Here is a 17,702-nt window from a genome sequence, read left to right as displayed (position 1 = left end):
GGCAAGCAGAAGACACCGAGCAGATTCCTCCCTTTCCATTCCATCTTCCTTTTCTCTTTTTCTTTTCTTTCTTCTGACATTTATTTATTGAGCATCTATTATGTGCAAGGCATTGGATTAGGAACTGAAAAGACATGGGAACAGAATGAGAGATGCTTCTATAGTTGTGCAATCCTATAAATCTCTTTCCTCATTATCATAGTATAAACTTATTATACATAGTTTAGAAAAGCAAGAATAGACAATAAAGAAACATAAAAATAATCTCATAACTCAGAGTAACTAGAAATGTAGTCCTCTGGCTCACAAATAATGTTCTTATGTATTTTTTCTATGCATGTATAATACAGGCAGCACTCAGTTACATTTTGAGTCTGTACTAGGGTTGAATGTGGCAAAGTCAAACACACTGTTAGGGGCATGCAGTGTAAACAGCATGAAATATTGATTTTCCAGACTTTCTAAGAAAGTGTGAATTTGGGACATGAAATATAGTTTTTTAAAAAATTGATTTTAGGAGAAGAGAGAGGGAGAGAGAGAGAGAAACATCAATGTGAGAGAAAAACATCAGTTGTTTGCCTCCGGTACACATTCCACGTGGGGATAGAATCTGCAACCTGAGTATGTGCCCTGACCGGGAATTGAGCCAGTGACCTTTTGGTGCATGGACAATGCTCAACTAACAGAGCCACACCAGCCAGGGCCATAATATATAGTTTAAGGGTGTCATTGTATAATGCACAGTTCCACTTATTTTAAGTCAAATGTGCAAAATTTAGAAATCACCTGTTTGTGTTTGTATTATTTACTAAGCTGAGAGCATTTCATTTGTATCTGACTTCTGAAGAGACTACCCAATGATTTACCTCTGTCAACATCTCAAAATTCTTCCTTAAAACAATTTATATTTTATAGAAATAAAATTACTTGTTCTTGTCCCACCGGTGTAACTCAGTGGTTGGGCGTTGACCCATGTACCAAGGGGTTGCCTGTTCAATTCCCGGTCAGGGCACATGCCCAGGTTGTGGGCCAAATCCCCAGTGAGGAACGTGCAGGAAGTGGCCAATCGATGTTATATTTCTGTCTTTCTCTTCCTCTCCCTTTCTCTCTCTCTTTAAATCAATAAAGGAAAAAAAGAACATCGGAGGCCCAGAAGAGGAAGATGACGTCACCACATGGCGTCCTAAACAAACACCCAACGTTCATTCCTACCACCTTAATCGTTAATGTTTGCTATTTATTATAGGGTATACATTATTTTAGTGATGGGGAGGGGTGGTAATTGCCTGGATTGAAGAGAGGATTTTGAATAATGTTGCAGTGAAGAAAGAATTTTGGGGGCATGTACTCTTTTAAATGAGGTTGCTGTTGCGATCTGGGTGTTGCCTGCCTGATCCTCGATTACACACGAGGACGATAAAGTTTTCTATTATTCTGTAATAGAAATATATACCGGAGTGTTCCCTAATTGAAGGCATTGACATTCGTTACACCCGTTTGGCAGGTTTTCTTAAGTTTTAAAGCAGTGTGGTTTTTATGATCTGAGTGTGCACAAAACCCACTTGAGGTGGTTGTTAAAAGTGCAGATTGTTGGAGCTCCCCGCAGAGATGCGGATTCAGTAGGTCTGAGGCACAGCCTCTTACAGGAGCCCCCACAGAGGCAGAAGATCCCGGGCCGCATCCCGAAGAACCCAGACACATCCTGGGCTGCAAATCTGCTTTCTGGGGCTCAGAAAGGAGCTTTCTTCTGGGCGGGAAATGCAGGCTGCGATGATTCATCACCATTCTCATTCAACTCATTCAACTCATTCTTCTCCTGCTGGGAAACGGTGGACTAAAAGTCAGGAGGTAAAACGTATCCACGTAAGATCAGGACTGTTCTGCCTGTAGATTCCCGTATTAACACTTTCTCTTTTGTCTGCAACTTTTGCCCCTGATTCCATGGAAAAGATGTCCTTTCATTTTTCAAAATGTGCTTCTTTTTCTTTACTGCATGGCTCAGAGTTGATTGTTTTCTCAAGCCTCGGTCTTGTCCAGTGTCACCAGTATATATAACAGCATTCTCTCTCTAAGGGGAGAAAGACTGCAGGGGATTAATGCGGTGGAATTTTTGGCTGGGTCCTCATTGGACACTAGCAGGTCTCCGGGCCTCACAAACTAGATACATTTCTCTGGAGTGGCCGAGGCAGAGAGAAAGGAGACTTGATCAAGATACTGAGATGCTGTGCTGTCCTCAGAAGGGCACCTGGTGCCATGTCCTGTCCCTGGTAAACCCCCACCCCCACCCCTATGCTCCAGTGTGAGCAACAAAACCCAAAGCGAGATTCGAGTACCGTGTACCTTTAATATCTGCCCCACTTCCCATAACGGGTGGGAGAAGGGATGAGGTAAGGGAGGAGGAGATACTACTAATTCCAAGGGTATCAGTTCATACTTCAAGTATCATCCCATCACAACAATAGCCTGAAGGGTGGGGACGGAGTTTGAGGAAGGGCAGCATTTAGGGGTCAGGCAGAGGACCCATGCGGTACAAGGAGAAAGACGGGGTGCAGATGGTGAACCAAGAGGGGTGCCCGGAGGCCTGGGAGGGTGTGTTCCCAGAGGACAGCAGAGACTGTTGTGGGTATTTGATCATATTAAACTTTGTGTAATTAAAATTATTTAGTTAATTGGAAAGATTTTCTAATAACATAATACATATAAAATGTATTCAGGTCAGTTATTTTGTTTGTAGAAGACGGAGACAAACATACCTGGTTAAAATTTACAGGTAATTCAGCAGCCACCTTTTGATCATTAATTTCAAACTCTTCCAATGACAGTTTTTGAGATGAATGTTAATAGAGGTGTTGGCTATAAAGGTATTTCTGTTGCTGGTGGGAGTATAAATTAGTGCAGACTTTGGGAAGTCAATTTGACTTCATGTATAAAAAATAAAACACCTGTAAATTTTGATCTAGTAAATGTACGTTGTGAATTCATTTTATATATATTCCTGTTAATGTATGCAAAAATGTATATATGTAAAAGAAATTTACAATCTTACATTGTTTATAAAGGACTAGAAAAATCCAGAATGCTTAAGTAAGTGATGGTCTATACCTATGCAATGTAGTTCTCTGAAGGTGATGAAAAGTATACTGGTAATGGTAACTGATATTCTAAAAGGTTTGACTGAAATGTTTTGGCCTAGATCTGGCAGATATACACAAAATAAGGACTCTTTTTATACTTTTTACTAGCAGATGTTTATGTAGGAAAAAGTACATTTGGCTTTCTGCCGCTAACAGAGTGAGTGATGCACTTTAAAAAACAAAACATGAGGCAATAAAGTATATTTTTAGCTTCATAATCTATGATATAATAAATAAGGTAGAAATAATTTGAGCCTGGCTGGTGTGGCTCAGCATTGACCCATGCAACATAACGTGTTTCATATTCTTGTCTGAGGGACTTAGGGTGAACAGAGGGTCAATTTTCTCTTTTGACCCAGAAGGGGTCCCTCACTCAGCAGAGTGCTTAGAGCTTATGGGAGTGGAAAAAAGTCTCCCCAGCATAAGCAGCAGGGAGCCTGTTGGATTAGAAAGTATAATAAGCTTTCTGTATTGAAATAAGCCCAATCAATACACTTCATGGTACTTTATCAGGGCAGTCATCGGAAACCGATCAAACCCGAGGCAAAGCTTTCCCCGAGAGGGCTGGAAACTCACAGGCGGGAGGTGCCCAGGACCTGGGTTGTGTCTGCGAATGTTCCTCGTTCTGCAGGATGCTCTGGGCACCGCTGTGGCCCCGCATGCGGAGCGGCGCTGGTCTTAGAAATGTACTTGTCTGTGGCAACATTGAAACCTCTCTGCTAGAACAGGGGTCCCATACTCAGTCCATCGCGTGGTGCTCAACCGCAGAGGGAGTGGACGGGATGGGTCGAGAGCAGGGTTATTCTAAGCAGAGGTTTTCAGGGTGATGAGGGCTGGCCCCTCAGACTCCAGCTGTGAGTGGACAGGCCCGCAGCCGGTCAGCACATGGAGGAGATGGCCTCAGTGAGGCGTGTGTGGCGGTCACCTGCGCTGACAGGGGAAGACTGAGCCCTGGGGCTCAGGTGCCGGCGTGGATAGAGGCACCGTGAGAGCGTGTGGACGTCCTCTTACAACGGAGTCCACTTTGCAATAAAATGACAGAGCCACTATGGAAAACACTATGGTGTTACCTCAAAAAATTAAAAATTGATCTTCCATTTGACCCAGTGATCCCACTTCTAGGAATATACCCTAAGAAGCATAAAACACCAATCAGAAAGCATATATGTACCCCCATCTTTGTAGCAGCACTATTTACAATCGCTAAGATCTGGAAACAGCCCAAGTGCCCATCAGTAGACGAATGGATCAAAAAGCTGTGGTACATATACACAATGAGTACTATGCAGCTGTAAGAAAGAAAGATCTCTTATCCTTTGAGACTACATGGAGGGACCTGGAAAGTATCATCCTAAATGAAACAAGCCAAACAGAGAAAGACAAGTTTCATATGATCTCACTTATCTGTGGAATATAATGAACACAACAGTTTGAGGAATGGGGTAGTCCCAGAGACGCGGAAGCGGGGTACAGGCTGACAATCCCCTAAAGAGGCGGGTGGGGGGGAGAGATAAACCACAGAACTTATATGTATGTATGCATGAACAGTGGACATGGACAACAAACTGGGGACAGGGCAGGGAGGAAGGGGGAGGGGGGAATCAGTGAGGAAAAAAGGAGAAACATCTGTAACAAAAATTAATAAAAAACAAAAACAAAAAAATGAAAGAAAAAAGAAAAAAAAAGAAAAAAAAGAATGAATTGCTTCTAGGTGAATAGCGTCAGAACCAATGATCCCCCTTTCGCTTCATACCAAGCGTGGTCTGCCGAGTTAAAACCAGCTCGTGCATCCCTTGATTATTTTATGGCTGTTACTGTTATTTTCATTACTATTTGGGGATTCTGGTGTTTTCTTCTTCTTTGCAACTCTCCACACTGAAGCTCCCAGCACTGTGCCGAGGCCGGGCGCTCAGTGAGACGCAGCGGGAAGCTCCCCGCAGCCTGGCTGCAACTTGCAACAATCGGTATTGATTTAAAGCTTTATTTACCTGTCATCTGTACCCTCCTAGTCAGGTCTTATCACACTTTATTAGTGAGGTGGAGAAATGTATTATCTGTTTGTTGTTCTGCCTCTCCCCGCAACATTAAACTGTGAAATCTGTGATTTGTTTAAATTCTGGGTGGCCTGGCGGGTGTGGCTCAGTGGATTGGGCGTCGTCTGGTGGACTGAGAGGTCACAGTTTGATTTCCAGTTGGGGCACATGCCCGGGTTGTGGGTTCCATCCCCAGTGGGGGCATGCGGGAGGCAGCAGATCAATGTTTCTCTCTCACATCGATGTTTCTGCCTCTCTCTCTCCCTTCCTCTTTCTCTATGGAAATCAATGAAAACCTATTTAAAGCAAACAAAGTCTGGGTGAATCATGGCTTAGTTTGCCTGTCTAGCTACTTCGTTTCTATTCCTTTTGTTTGATTCTCTTTCTCCTCTCAGGGCTATTACACATATATATACATCTTCTGAAAAGGTGTTTGAGGTGCAAGTTTTTCTCTTTGATCTGTGGACACAATGCTGAGAGTCAATCAGCACATGAAACTCCTGTCTGTGAAAACAAAACAAAAAACCGAAAGGGCTGTTTTTCCCAGCACCCCCCCCCCCCCCCCGCCGGAAGCTATATGACAGTCAAATGCCATTTTCAGAAAGATCCCTGTACCTTCAACCCCGTTCACCTCTCTCCTCTCCTCTCTTCTTCAAGAGGAAAGTTGATTCCAGTGATTTCAGCCCATGCATTAAACAGGACACAGTAATAAAGGTGTAGAGATCATATTCTTCCAAAGGAACTTAAAAACTGCTGCTACAAGTTAAGTACCAAACTGGTTTATTGCACACGAACAGAAAGACAAGACCTTTTGGTACTTTTGCTCCTCTTTGTGTGCAGCTGTCTAATGCTTCCAAATGTGGAGTGAGGAGAAAAGCCAGTCTGTATCAAACCATATGCTAGGAATGAGTGGCGATGTGATGGGGAGAATTGGCAAGAGCAGCTTTGACTGAAAGAATCCAAAAATTCAAAAATTCTTACATTGAAAGACTTGTGGACAACTGTTTCAGCTTTCTCTTTTCGCATACGTCTAATCTCTCCTTCAACACACACACACACAATTTACACATATAAATTATATGTAATAAAGAGAGAAAACAATGCCCAGCCGGTATGGCTCAGTGGATTGAACATCATCCCATGGACTGAGAAGTTCTGGTTTGATTTCCGGTCAGGGCACATGTCCAGTTATGGGATCGATTCCCAGTGGGGGGTGCGCAGGAAGCAGCCAATCAATGTTTCTCTCTCACAGTGATGTTTCTGTCTCTCTCTCCCTTCCTCTCTCTCTAAAAAAATCAATAAAGGAGGGAGTCTAGGGGGGAAAAAGGAGAAACATCTGTAACAAAAAATAAATTCATAAAAATATCCAAAAAAAAAAAAAAAAACCAATAAAAAAACCAAACAAAAAATATGCATTTTAAAAAGAGAGAGAATAATAACAAATATTTTTCTACATTTGCATGAAGGAAACACTGGAAATATACCCCAAAACTAACACAAATCGTTACTCATACAAATGCTTACTAACAGGAGGTAGAGGGGCGGAGACGGAGCCTTCAAATCCTTCCCAAGCTCTTCCAAATAGAAGAGGGGACATGTTCCCAGCCACTCTATGGGGTGAATATTACCCTGGTTCCAGAACAAGAAAACTATAGACAAGTATCCCTTACTAGTATAGACACGAAATTCCTCAAGAATTACTAGCAAATGGAATCTGGTAGCATGTAAAAGGATTATGTATCATGACCAAACGGGGATCTGTTCCAGGAGCTCAAGATGGATCCAACACATGAACGTAGCACACCATATTAAAAGAATAAAGGGAAAGCAACACATGCTCATCTCAACAGATTCAGAAAAAGCTTTGGACGAAATCCAACACCCTTTCATGATGTAAACACTTAACAAAATAGGGGTAGAAGGGACCTTCCTCATCATGATACAGAACATTCATGAAAAACCTACAGCTCACATCACACTCCACGGCACAGGACTGAAGCTTTCCTTCTAGAAAGAAGAACAAGACAAGGATGTCTGCTTGCCACTTCTCTTCCGTGCCGTACTGAAAGTTCTAGCAGAGACAAGGAGACAAGGGGGAAAACGGGAAAAGGGGAAAAAGGCATCAGGTTGGAGTGGAAGAAGTACAACTATTTCTATTTGCAGATGATACGGTGTTACATTTAGAAAACTATGAAGAATCTATGAAAAAACTAAAAACGAAAGAAATAAACTAGTTCATAAAGTTGACAAGATACCAGATGTAAATACAAAAATTAATTGTATTTCTATAAACCAATAATGAACACTCTGAAAATATTTTAAAAGTCCATTTACAATAACATTAAAAAGAATAAAATACTTAGGACTAAATCTAACCAAGGAGGTTCCAGATCTAGACACCGAAAATTTCAAAATATTGCTGAAAGAAACCAAAGCTCTAAATAGAAAGGCATACTGTGTTTATGGACTGGAAGCCTTAATTCTGTTAAAAAGGGTAATATTATCCAGCGCAAACTGAAGTTTCAGTGCAAGCCCTATCAACATCCCACTGGTCTTTGTTGCAGAAACGGGAATGTGGATTCTAAAATTCACAGAATTACAAGTGATTCTCAATAACCAAAGTAATCTTGGAAAAGAAGAACTAAATTGTAAGACTCATATTTCCTGATTTTACAACTTACCACAAAGCTACAATAATCAAAACAGTGTGGTACTGGCATAAAGACAGATCAGTGGAATCCAACTGAGAGTCCAGAAATAAATGCAAACATCTATAGTCAACAGATTTTCAACAGTGATGCCAAGAGCATTCAACGGGTAAATAAAAGTCTCTTTAACAAATAGTACTGGGACAACTGGATATCCATATGCAAAAGAATGAAGTTGGACCCCTACCTCACAGTATATATAAAATTAACTCAGAATAAATGAATGAAGACCTAAAAAGAGCTATGAAACTCTTTGAAAAAAACATGAGACTAAATCCTCATAATCTCGGATTTGGAAGTGGATTTTTAAATATGACACCCAAAGCAAGAGACCCAATAAATAAATTAATTGAATAAATTAAACATCACCAAAATGAAAAGCCTTTGTCCATGAAAGGACACTATCAAGAAAGTGAAAAGACTTGTGGGGGGTGGGATAGGGAGGAGGGTGTCTGGGGGGACAAAGGAGAAACATCTGTAACAAAAATTAATCAATTAAAAAAAAAGAAAACTAAAGAAAAAAGAAAAAGGAAAGTGAAAAGACAACCCACAGAATGGGAGAAAATATTTATAAGTTACTTATCTGATAAGGCTCTAGTATTTAAAGTATGTAAGGAACTCTTACAACTCAATAATAAAAAAGACAAGAAACCCAATGAAGAAAATGGTCAAAAAACATTTTTCCAAAGAAAAAAATACATACAGCCAAAAAATGCATGTAAAGATGCTCAACATTATTATTAGAAAGTAGAAAATCAAAGCCACAATGAGATAGGACTTCGTGCCCTCTTTGATGGCTATAATGAAAAAGACAAACAGCAATAAGTATCCAAGAGGATGTGGAGAAATTAGAGCTCTCATACACTATTAATGGGAATCTTAAATGGTACAGTTGACTTTGAAAACAATTTGCTAGTTCCTCAGAATGTTAAGCAAAGTGTTACCATACCACGCAATAACTCTGTTCTTAGGTATTTTCTCAAAAGGATTGAAGACGTATGTCCATACAAAAACTTTACATGAATGTTCATAGTAGTATTATTTATAATAGCCAAAAATGTGAAACAAGTTAAATGTTCATCAGCTGATGAATGGATGGATAAAATGTGGTCTATTCACAGACTATTATTCTGCCATAAAAAAGAATAAAGTACCAAATACATGCTACGACAGATGAAACCTGAAAGCATTATGCAAAGTGAAGAAGTCAGACACAAAAAGCCACATAGTTTATGATTTTTTTTCTTTATTGATTTTAGAGAGAGAGGAAGGGAGAAGAGAGAGATAGAAACATCGATGAGAGAGAACATCGAGTGGCTGCCTCTTGCATGCCCCCCACTGGGGATCAGGCCCACAACCTGGGCATGTGTCCTGACCAGGAATTAAACTGGCGACCTCTTGGTGAATGGGTCAACACTCAACCACTGAGTCACATGGGCCAGGCATTATAATTCCATTTATATACAATGTCCAAGAGAGAAAAATCCATAGAGACAGAAAGAGGTTAGTGGTGGCCAGGAGCTAGAGGACGTGGGGACTATCTGCTAATGGGTACAGAATTTCTTTTGGAAATGAGAAAAATATTCTGGAATTAGATGGTGGTGGTGGTTTCATGCTCATGTGAGTGTTTTTTAAACCACTGAATTATACTACTTTATTTTTTAATTTTATTTTATTATTTTTGTTGTTGTTGGTACGTGCCCCTAGTGGGAACCAAACCCGGGACTCTCTGGTCCGCAGGCCGATGCTCCAACTGCTGAGCCAAACCAGCCAGGGCGAATTATACACTCTAAAAGGCTGAGTTTTATGATGTGTAAATTATATCTCAGGAAACACATATACCAGACAGGGGGTAAGGGAGCAAATGATGTGGAAGGAAGGCCTGGCTATCCACCGACAGTAGGCAAAATGAGGAGCAGTACAAATCAGAAGCATCTTCTGCAGAACTCCACTGGTTGTGTGTGGGAGGCTGTGGGATGAAGGAACAAGTTAGAATGGTTCGGAGGTGCCTAACCACCTCGTGTTCCATTGATTTATTATGTATTTGCCCACCCCATTAGGATATATGTCCCTCAACAAACACTGGCTAAAAACATAGGGTCTATCATGGGGGAAGAAGAGGTGGCAATTTTAGATACACTGTGAATAAAACATCAAGCATGTCCATTCTCATGGGTCTGTTTTTTTTTTTTTTTTTTTTGTATCCTCACCTGAGGACATTTTTCCATTTTTTGTTCAGATAGAGTGGGAGGGAGAGAGAAAGAGAGAAAAAAATCGACGTGAAAGGGACACATCGAGTGGCTGCCACCCGCATGACCAACCAGGGCCGGGGACAAACTGCAACCGAGGTACGTGCCCTTAGCGGGAACCGGATCTGGGTCTCTCCAGTACACAGGCCAACACTCTAACTGCTGAGTCAAACCGGCCAGGGCTCATGGGTCTATTTTATGCAATTCAATTGCTCAATTTCTTCTGTGAACAGAGAGGTTATTTCATGTTTGGATAGTTTTGAAAGTCTACTTCCCACTCTGAGGTTACCCCATTTGACTTTTTTTTTTTAATCCTCACCCGAGGACATTTTCCCATTTTTGTTCAGATAGAGTGGGGGGGGGGAGAGAGAGAGAGAGACATCAACGTGAAAGGGACACATTGAGTGGCTGCCACCCGCACAATCCTACCAGGGCCAGGGACAAACTGCAACCGAAGTATGTGTCCTTAGCGGGAACCGAACCTGGGTCTCTCTGGACCGCAAACCAATGCTCCAACCACTGAGCCAAACCGGCCAGGGCCCCATTTGACTCTTTTAAAAAAATGTATGGGATGTCTCATTGGTGTACCATCACGGGCACAGTGCTGGTTGATGTGATTTCAGTGCAAAGGAAAGGATCTCGATACTTTGATAAGCCTGTGTATTCTCACTTTAGATTATGTAAATTTAGATCAGTAAAATAACTGTAGGTCCCCCAATGACCATCTTCACAGACCCATAAGGATCTAATGTCATATAATTGGTAATTATTAATCAGGTTCATTCTGGACTGAGTGTTTGCAAGTTGATTTTATTGTTCTCAGAAAGACTGGTACCCAAACTGTATATCATTGGAGGGATATCTTTGGATAAACTATTTTGCTAAAATTTTTCTTTGGCTTACATTTGCTTATGCATATTTTTTGAAAAACTTATTTATTGTTCACAGATATGGAGGGTATGGAGACCTATATGTGGTCAAGATGCTGCAGGGTAAATTCAATTTTTATTGAATGTCATCAACCCTATAAAGAAGGTCTCATCATTATTATTATATTCTTTAAAAGTATAAAAATATAATTTATTTTCTCTGTTCTAATTTGATGGAATGCTTCTGTGTTCGGCAAATGCCTGTGTAGTCACTAGATGGCACTCTTGAGTCATGAAAAGTAAATGGACTTTTTTAAAACTTCCAACTTTTCTATTATTTTTGTTTAATTTTAATTGAATTTTTTGGATAACATTGGTTAAAAACATTAAATGGGGGGTGGGATCTGGGAGGAGGGTGTCTGGGGGGAAGAAGAAACATCTGTAACAAAAACAAACAAACGAAAAAACAAATATTAAATAGGTTTCAGGTGCACAGTTCTATAATACATCATCTATATTGTATTGTGTGTTCACCTCCCAAAGTCAAGTCTCCTTCCATCACCATTTATCCTTCCTTTACCCTCTTCTACCTCATTATTTTAATTTTAGTAAGAAAATTGAGGCTTAAAAGAACAATACATCGTAAATGATAAAGCCTGGATTCGAGACAAGATTTGTCTGATGCTGATTTCCGCAAGCCCCATTTTCTCCCAAGCAGCAGCCCCCACACTAATAAAAGCTGAGGAAGGAGCAAGAAGAGAGTGGAACAGCTCTTTAGGAGTGTGGGTGACTTAATACATCTCCATGTGTATCTAAATACATGTGATCAGCGCACTTCACTCATATGCTCACTAGGAAAGAGCATTTGGAAACTCATATAAAAGTCTAGGGACCGGATCAGCACTCACGAAAGGGAAGGTCAATGAATCACGAGCTCTGCCTGCATCCAGACCACCCTTTTGGCTCTGGCGTCCATGAAGCCTTTCAGTAAGACCTATTACTGCAATACACATCCTTACACTATAACCCAGGTCCTTCAAATGAATGAATGAACGAACAAGCAAGCAAACAGAGGACAGAGCATCTTTAGGATGCTCATTCTATTGCACTCTGAATACTACAATAACAGCAGCTAACAAAATTAAATTAAATAATTTTCAATTTTATTTTTGAATAGGTATTTTTATATTAAAAATATAAATCATCATACAGTAAAAAGCATTAGTCCCACCTCCTTTTTTATCTACTTGGTTTCCATGTTTTCGCCGAGTGCCCTTCTCTCATGCATCCCCAGTCAGGTTACAATTCCTATTATTTTCTTGGGTATCCTTCCCAGAGTTTCTTCATGCAAATATAAACAAATATGAATATACATTTTTCTAATCTTTCCTCCTTTTGACACCAAAGTAACTTACTGTTATATAACTATTTTTTTTCCCTACTAACAGTGTATTTTGTAAATCTCTTCATATCAATGTGTAGAGAACTTCTTCAATTTTTTATAACTTCATGATATTCCATTTAAGGTGCATACTGTAGTTAACTGACCCAATCCATGACTGGTGAACATCTGGGTTGTTGCTAATCTTTTGCACAATAGCTCACGTTTGTGGAACGAAGCTTATTATATCCCAGACACAGTGCTACCTGATTTACTTGGATTCATTTAATGTAACAACCCTGTGAGTTAAGTAATATTATTTTTACTTTTTCTTTTCTTTATTTTTTATTATTTATCTTTATTGTTGAATGTATTACAGGTGTTCCTCATTTTTCCCTATTGACTCCCTCCTCCCCACTCCTGCCCCCCTCCTGCCTTTCCCCACACTGTTGTCTGTGTCCATTGGTTATGCATATAACTTCTTTGGTTTATCTCTTCCCTTTGAGGTTTGTCAGTCTAGCAACCAATTTGTTCTTCTTAATCCCTTCACCTTTTTCACCCATTCCCCCAAACCCCCTCCCATCTGGCAACGAACAAAATATTCTCTGTATCTATGAGAATGCTTCTGTTCTGCCTGTTCATTTTGTTTGTAGATTCAATTGTCGATAGATATGTATTCATTGCCATTTTGTTTGTTCATATTTTTTATCTTTTTCATCAAGAAGACCCTTCAACATTTCATATAATGATGGTTTGGTGCTGATGAACTCCTTTAGCTTTTTCTTGTCTGGGAAAGTCTTTATATGGCCATCGATTCTAAATGACAGCTTTGCTGGATAGAGTAATCTTGGTTGTAGGTTCTTGGTTTTCATCACTCTGAATATTTCTTGCCACTCCCTTCTGGCCTGCAAAGTTTCTTTTGAGAAATCAGCTGACAGTCATATGGGAACTCCCCTGTAGGTAACTAACTGCTTTTCTCTTGCTGCTTTGAAGATTCTCTCTTTGTCTTGAACCTTTTGCATTTTGATGATGCTGTGTCTTGGTGTGGGCCTCTTGGGGTTCATGTTGTTTGGGACTCTCTGTGCTTCCTGGACTTGTATGTCTGTTTCCTTCACCAAGTTAGGGAAGTTTTCTGCCATTATTGTTTCCAATAGGTTTTCAATATCTTGTTCTCTCTCTTCTCCTTCTGGCGCCCCCAAGATGCGAATGTTGGCACGCTTGAAGTTGTCCCAGAGGCTCCTTACACTATCCTCATTTTTTTGGATTCTTTTTTCTTCTTGCTGTACTGATTGGGTGCTTTTCGTTTCCTTACATTCCAAATCGATGGTTTGCTTCTTGGTTTTATCTACTCTACTATTGAATCTGTGTAAATTATTCTTTATTTCAGTTAGTGCCTCCTTCATTTCTGACTGGTCCTTTTTTATGCTCTTGAGGCCCTCACTAAGTTCACTGAGGTTCTCATTAAGTTAATTGAGCATCCTTATAAGCAGTATTTTGAACTCAGCATCTGTTAGGTTACTTTTCTCCATTTCGCTTAGTTCTTTTCCTGGAGTTTTGTTCTGTTCTTTCATTTGGGACCTGTTTCTTTGTCTCCTCATTTTGGCTGCCTCCCTGTGTCTGTTTCTATGTATTACTTAATGAGAGGTATGGGGCTAGCTGAGACCAGATGCTGTTTCTTTGAAAGAATTTAGGAAAACCTGAAGCAGGATCCAAGACCTCTCAGTCCATGGGCCAATCCACTAAGCCACACAGGCCAGGCACATTATATGTGTTTTTTGTTTGTTTGTTTGTTTTATTCTCAACCTAGGATAATTTTACATTTATCTTCAGATAGAGCGGGAGGAAGAGATAGGGGGGAAAGAGAACGAGAAACATTGGTGAAAGAGAACATCGATTGGCCGCCTCCTGCACGTCCCCCACTGGGGATCGAGCCCACAACCTGGACATGTGTCCTGACCGGGAATCAAACTCTTGGTGCATGGGTCAATGCTCAACCACTAAGCCGCACTGGCCGGCTGAAAATTTATTTCTTTTAAGAAGTTTCTGGTTATGTGTTTGTGACTTCTTCACTTGTTTCCAAGAGTTTTTAACTAGTATTTGAAGACAATTCAGGATTTTACTTCTTTCTACTGCTCATTTTTATTCTTTTGTGGCCTGTGGAGTATGTAACAATGAATCTGATACCAAATGGCATCTGTTAGAGGGAGCTCAAGGAGGAAAAGCCCCAAATTACAGAACAGACCGACATTATCAGAGAGTGATAAATTCTTATTTTAGGGCTATGATATGCTGAAGTCTTGATCTGAAAAAACAGACAGACAGACCCAACTTTCTTTGTAAGCACCACAAATTTAAAGTGTAGACTAAGCCCTGGCCGGTTTGGCTCAGCAGTTAGAGCATCGGCCTGCAGACCAGAGAGTCCCGGGTTCGGTTTCTGCTAAGGGCACGTACCTCGGTTGCGGTTTGTCCCCGCCCCAGTTGGGGTTGTGTGGGTGGCAACCACTCGATGTGTCTCTCTCTCATTGATGTTTCTCTCTCTCTCTTCCTCCCTCTCTACCTCCCGCTCTATCTGAAGATAAGCGCAAAAATGTCCTCAGGTGAGGATAAAATAAATAAATAAAGTGTAGAATAAGTAAATGACCTTGTGTTTTGATATTCACCCTTCTTCTGTAGGTCTTTACGTAATGCAGCAGGAAACCATGGCAACTTTGCATTTCGTCTCTTCCTTCTCAGAGCTGTTTGACTTAATTCAAGTGTAAACCAAATGAAGTGTATCTTGGACTTGCAGGCTGCTGGTACTATGTGCAATGCAGATAACGGAAAAGCCCAATGACAGTGAGCAACCCAAGAAATCCTGTCTTCTCCTAAATTTTTCAAGCGCCGGCCCCGATTGAAAACATAACAACAAAATAACAAAATGCCTTATCGCCTCCTGAGGGAAATTGGATCCTTGCCTTCTGCAGTGGTCAGCACCACGAGCAAAGGCCTATGCAGTGTGAGGGGCAATGCCATCTGTCTAAAAGGGAAGTGCGGAACCCTGTAAATACGTCTTACTTTAAACCTTACACAGCGTTCATATGAAGAACTGGATGCCAACACTTTAAACTAGTGCACAAATTACAGTATTTATTTTTTCTTTATTGATTTTTTTTAGAGAGAGAGGAAGGGAGAGGGAGTGAGAGATGAAACATCGATGAGAGAGAGCATTGATTGGCCGCCTCCTGCATGCCCCCCACTGGGGATCGGTCCCATAACCTGGGCATGTGCCCTGACCAGGAATTGAACCGGAAACCTCTTGGTGCGTGGGTTGATGCTCAACCACTGAGCCACATCAGCCGGGAGAAATTACAGTATTTAATGTAGTGCTACCAGCAGAGATGGGCAAAACCTTATTAGGTGTAATGATAAAACATTTAATATTCATTATTTTGCTGAAAACTTTCTTTGGATAAGGCATTTTTATTTATTATTTTTTTTATCCTCACCTGAGGGTATTTTTCCATTTTTTGTACAGATAGAGTGGGAGGGAGAGAGAGGAAGGGAGAGAGAGAGAGAGAAACATCGATGTGAAGGGACACATCGAGTGGCTGCCACCCGCATGACCAACCAGGGCCGGGGACAAACTGCAACCGAAGTATGTGCCCTTAGCAGGAACCGAACCCTGGTCTCTCCGGACCGCAGGCCGACGCTCTAACCGCTGAGCCAAACTGGCCAGGGCGGATAAGGCATTTTTAATAGCTATTTTTCATTGTCCACACAATGACACTTTAATGGAAAAGAGATACCACCTGCAGTATTTATTAGCTTAACAAACACTTGACTGGGAGCCTAAGAAGATTCAGTGTTTCTCAGGGCTTCCAAGTGGTTTCACTCCAGAGCCCAATGCTGTTTCTGTTCCTGGAGGGACCAGAGCACGCCTGCCACTAGGGGGTGCTGTCGTTTATTTGCTCAAACCCCTGGCAGTTCCAGCGTGGACAGAAACAGCCTAATAGGAGAGAGAAAATGAGGCTCTGGCCTTCCCCAGTGAGTTCATTTCTCCTACGCCTCCAGAGGCAGTGGAATCTGTGAGAACAATTCAGAGCAAAACCAAACGGCTAGGAAATGAAATAGGCTTGTTAAAATGTTTTCAAATATCTCCCCTAGGTGGACCAGAACAGCTTCTTAATATGATTAGTGGCCTAATAGTTTTATTAGGGTCTGGGGATGTTAACAGCTTTTGAGGTGCTAGTAAGGAAAGTGAGGACTGATGCAGAAAAGGGGCCCTGGCCAGTGTGACTCAGTTGGTTGGGTGTCGTCCTGTGCACCAAAAGGTTGCCAGTACGATCCCCAGTCAGGGCACATGCCCTGGTTGCAGGCCTGATGTTTCTCTCTCTTTCTCCCTTCCGATCTATCTCTAAAAAATCAATTAAAAAAATATAAAGAGGGTGTGTCATAGCAGGAGACGGGGGAAGGGCGGGGCTCTCGTGGACCTTCCCCAGCCTGGCAGAAGTCTGCGTTTCCTCTCTACCCATCCAGTTTGGGCTCAGCTACCCTTCGCTAAAGCATGTCGCATGCCAGTTTGGGGGGATGTTAAAAATGCAAGTTCTGTGATCACATGAATTTGAGAAACCCTGATTTGAAAATAGTTAAAGAGAAGTATTCGTCGGTGTAGAGCTTTCCGAACATTTAATTTGTAATGTGTTGTGCACTGTGCTTTGTGAACCTGGGCCGGGCATTTGCTAGGAGTAGGCGTGCTTCCAGTGCTTCTCAGTGGAGACAGCCTGTGTGCTTTTGCCCCCAGGGGACATTCGGCAATGTCTGGACACATTTCTGATTGTACTGACTGTGGAGGGTGTTGTCACCTAGTGGGTAGAGACCAGGGATCTGCTGTATGTCCTCCACTGCAGAGGACAGTTCCCTCTCTACTCCCTCCCAGCAAAGGATGGTCAGGCCCAAAAGGTCAGTTATCCAGCTGCTAAGAAACTCTGCTCTATAATATATACAACCCCACTTACTTGGCCTCAAAATTAATTATTTTGCAAGGCCTTGCAGCACCAGAGCAGAGGATATGTTGGGAAACCCTGCCCTTAGTTCAGCCGCAATGTTTTGATTACCAGCGGGTGTGCTCTTCATCAGCCCTCCACCTCTGACCTCCATGTTGTGGCCTGACCTTGCCTTGGGAGCCTCCTCCATGGCTCCTCATGCAATGCGTTCATTTTCCTTCTCCTCTGCAACCTCTCCTCCTCGCCTTTGTGGCTCTTCTCCGTCTTCTTGCTCCCTTCAGGAATAGGGCCGTTTCTTGGGGTTTTATACTCCACGGTGATCAGGCTCTATGACTTCAGTCATGTT

The sequence above is a fragment of the Molossus molossus genome, unplaced genomic scaffold, assembly GCF_014108415.1.
Source record: "Molossus molossus isolate mMolMol1 unplaced genomic scaffold, mMolMol1.p scaffold_m16_p_3, whole genome shotgun sequence".
Classification (NCBI taxonomy): Eukaryota; Metazoa; Chordata; class Mammalia; order Chiroptera; family Molossidae; genus Molossus; species Molossus molossus.
Note: the sequence above shows the minus strand (reverse complement) of the source record.